Here is a 4,564-nt window from a genome sequence, read left to right on the forward strand (position 1 = left end):
AACGAGCAGTAGCCAACAACAAGAACATTTGGGATGTACAGGGTATCCATTGTAGCATTTGAATTCTACCACCCCATTTTAGGAATTAAGAAGGAGAGCTTGGGGTGAAAATCATAAACTTTCCCTCAAATTAAAAAAAAAAATGACATTTAAGGCACCCAATGCGAATGCTTTGAATGAATGTAGTTATAAATAAAATAGAATAAAAAGTTGTTGAGGTATCTATTACAGCAGTTAAAATGGGCTCAGCTTATTAGTGTATACAACATAGAAAGTAATAAGAATCATCTGATAAAATTTTCCCTCTTTCTATCATTCTTTGTAGAGCGAATCTCTCAGAAACAGTCGATCATTTCTTGCTTTTCTTCCTGGGTGCATTACCCAGCACACACCACACCTAGCTTCCCTCTAAAATAGCGAAAATTACAATTATAAATCTGGTCCAAAAGCATCCCCAAAGACTTCTCGAAGAAAGATTCATTTCGCTCTTGCAGTCATGTAAAACTTCAAAACGCCTCCAACAAATCCAAGCCCAGATAATCACCCACGGTTTCAAACACAACGACTATGTAATCCCAAGATTTATCACTGCGTGTGCCGAGCTGAAGAAGATGGTTTATGCCCGCCAACTGTTCGATCAAATTCTGGACCCTAACGTTGGTCTATGGAATGCAATGTTCAGAGGGTATGCTCAAATTAAGTCTTATAGCGAAGTTTTAGTTTTGTTTGGTCAAATGAAGAGCTTGGACGTAATGCCCAATTGCTTTACCTTTCCTATTGTTTTAAAATCTTGTGTGCAAGTTAATGCATATGTAGAAGGACAAGAAATACATTGCGTAGCAATAAAGGGTGGCTTCAGAGCAAATCCATTTGTGGCAACTACATTGATTGATATGTATGCTGGTGGTGGAGCGATTGGAGCGGCTTACAAGGTGTTTGGTGAGATGGTTCAGAGGAACGTAGTTTCATGGACTTTGATGATTAGTGGGTATATTTTGTGCCGCGATGTGATTTCTGCACGCCGCCTTTTTGACTTAGCTCCTGTGCGAGATGTTGTGTTGTGGAACACTATGGTTTCAGGTTATATTGCAACGGGTGATATGGTGGCAGCACGGAAGCTTTTTGATGAGATGCCAAACCGGGATGTGATGTCTTGGAATACGATGTTGAATGCTTACGCAAATAATGGGGATGCTGAGGCATGCGAGAGGTTGTTTGAAGTGATGTCTGAGAAGAACATCTTCTCTTGGAATGGATTCATTGGGGGTACGCACGTAGTGGGCTTTTTGTTGAAGTTCTGGAAACTTTCAAAAGGATGCTAATTGAAAGTAGTGTGCTCCCTAATGATGTTACACTTGTGATCGTATTGGCTGCATGTGCCAGATTAGGAGCAATTGATTTGGGTAAGTGGGTTCATGTATATGCAGAGAATAATGGGTACAGGGAGAATCTTTATGTTGGGAATGCTTTGATTGACATGTATGCAAAATGTGGGACAATAGAAAATGCAGTTGATGTGTTCAAAACCATGGGTACGAAGGATCTGATTACATGGAATACCATAATCAATGGCTTAGCGACACATGGACGTGGTAATGATTCCTTAACTCTGTTTCATGAGATGAAGAATGCTGGAGAAACACCAGATGGAATCACCTTCATAGGTATTCTGTGCGCTTGTACACATATGGGACTAGTTCAAGATGGCTTTTCCTATTTTCAATCCATGGTTAATGATTATTCAATTGTGCCTCAAATTGAGCATTATGGTTGTATGGTTGATCTGCTTGCACGAGCTGGTCTTTTAGACCAGGCTGTAGAGTTTGTGAGAAAGATGCCCATGGAAGCAGATGCTGTTATATGGGCTGCTTTACTTGCGGCCTGTAGAATTTACAAAAACGTTGAGTTGGCTGAAGTTGCCCTTGAACGGCTTATTGAACTTGAACCGAAGAACCCAGCAAATTTTGTCATGCTTTCAAATATATATGGGGATCTTGGGAGATGGAAAGATGTTGCACGGTTAAAAGTTGCAATGAGGGATACCGGGTTCAGAAAATTGCCAGGGTGTAGCTTGGTTGAAGTCAATGATTCCGTGGTCAAGTTCTATTCCCTAGATGAGAGACATCCTGAGAGAGAGGAAATATATAGAACCTTGAAGGGCTTGACAAAACTGTTAAGGTCGTCTGGATATGTACCAGACCTGTCGGAAGTTGGGCGGGGAATTTAAAAGGAAAAGAGAGGGATAAGACACCCACTACTAAGTTTACCCCTATTCAGATCATCTTGTGAATTGAAACATATAACCTAATTGCCCGCAAACTTAGGTAGACCTACTAGCCAAACACAATCTTGCTAAGCTTATATACCATCACTCTTCTCTGTGATGCTGATTGGATAATGATTGTTTTATAAAGAAAGCTACAGCAAGTTCTCCTTAGTTTTGGAGAGCATATATGCTACACAAAATCCTCAGTCTAGCCACAAGATTCAAGCTCGGATGGCTTTATAGTTGGGTCTAGTTAACCAAATTTGACAGTCCAGCATTGATATATGACGAGTTATCTGATGCGAAATATCTGATGCATGTTATTATCAAACTACAGGAAGTATTCTATGTGACAGCCACTGCTGCTTTTAGAACCAGCACATGACCATTGCCTCCACCATTCTTTCATCCATTAAATACTCTCTATTAACAACTTTTGTGTTTGTAATATTTGGAGCTTCTGGATGAATCATTATATATAGTATCGATAGTTATATGTTTGTGAACAAGTTTTATTGAAAAGTTTCTAGCTGGGTAGTGTTGGAGGCCACATTTGTTCGTGTTACTGAACAAATGTTTGAAATAAACAAATATTTTCCCCTCCTTAAATGCTTGCACTGTCTTGGGCTTCCTTTTCTGTTTCTTTCTTCCTAAATTGTGTCCATGTTTTTTCGGTGTGCTTTTAAGAAAGTGAAATAAATCTAAACTAGCGCTGTAGGATGAAACTAATGTGCAATTTCCCACAAACTATTCTGTTACTTCCATTGTAGTTTGTTCACCATCTGCCCGCTCTAAGATCAACCTCTCCCTTGTTAAAGTTTGCTAGTGTTGTATTTTTATGCAACTCAAGCAAATTATATTCGGGTTTGCTCCAGAAGCTTCAATGCTTTAAAATTTAAGACATAATTCTAGGTCATTTAAGACATTCTACCTGTGAGATGGAGGGGCATCCACGTAGGCAGACCTCATCTCTCTTGTGCTATGACGGCATGCAACACATATTAGAAATTTGGACCTACCAAATTCACCCACAGGATCCACCTTTTGGTGAAATATGAAGAAAGCCAGAGAAATAATAACAACACAAGAATTTACGTGGAAACTCCCAAAAAAGGAGAAAAACCACCAGACCCAGAGAAGAAAATACACTATGTGAAAAATTATTACAATCACACAATTTTTCCCTCACCCCAAATGACACCCACAAAACTTTCCCACTAGTAAAACTTTAACTCTCACCTCTTTTCTTTTTACAAGAAAAAGCTAATAGAGGACTTTTCTTAGAGTCACAAGTTACTAATTAAGCTTATGACTTGGTGTATTTAACTAGGAGGCTAAACCTCCCTTTTATAGGTCATGGGGCATCCTCCTTATTTTTCTCCCACCGATGTGGGACTCCAAAGGAGCATAAACCCAACAATCTCCACCTTGCAACTTTGGTCGATCCCACAGCCACGCTCCACCGCAATGAAGATCTTCATAACTTCTGCTATCATGCTCCACCATAAAAACATAACCACTCAGAATAAACCAATTCCAAGCATTTCAATTTCAGCCCATGTCGAAAATAACCTTGCTGAAAAATTATGGTGCAACTTCCACGTTTGGCTTTCCTGGAAGTTCATCAGCCATCGACATAAATTTCCACCACACCCTGCATTAATGCCAAACCAATGCATGTGTGCAAACTTGTGGACCCACTAACATTAACACATCCTCTATCATGGCAACTTTGGAAATTAGCGGCATGCCATGAGGATGTATATGTCCCTTTAACAGACATCGTCTTCCATGGAGAGAGACACAACGTTAGTTTCATTACCAGTATCTCCATTTACTGACTTGGAGCCACTTGCCGAACCTGCTCCTGCTCTTGGACAATTTTTCTTGACGTGCCCAGATATTCCACACCCCCAGCAGACTACTTTCATCTTCATGGAGTTCTTCCTCTTCCCATTACCAGCTACTACCAATGCTAAGTTTCCAGGTGAACCATTTCTTCCACCACCTAGTCATCTCTCTTCAGAAAAGAGTTTACTGGTAACTTCTGAAAAAATTATTTTCTCCTTCCCATGTATCAAAATAGGCTTCATATGCTTATAGGAAGATGGAAGAGACCAGATGAGCCTCAAGGCTTGATCCTCATCATCAATTTTAACTCCAATAGATTCTAGCTCAGAGACAATGCCATTGAGAACACTTAAATGATCTGAAATAGTCGTACCTTCACTCATCTGCAATGTATGAAACTACTCCTTCAGGTACACCCGATTTGAGACGCCCTTTGTTTGATACAAT

General features: G+C 39.9%; 1 pseudogene; it reads left to right on the forward strand.

Annotated features, from left to right (window-relative positions):
* Positions 1 to 351: 351 nt before the first annotated feature.
* On the forward strand, positions 352 to 2,296 carry LOC121243563 (annotated as a pseudogene).
* The last annotated feature ends 2,268 nt before the right edge of the window (positions 2,297 to 4,564 follow it).

Source organism: Juglans microcarpa x Juglans regia, chromosome 8D (assembly GCF_004785595.1).
Source record: "Juglans microcarpa x Juglans regia isolate MS1-56 chromosome 8D, Jm3101_v1.0, whole genome shotgun sequence".
In the NCBI taxonomy this organism is placed as follows: Eukaryota; Viridiplantae; Streptophyta; class Magnoliopsida; order Fagales; family Juglandaceae; genus Juglans; species Juglans microcarpa x Juglans regia.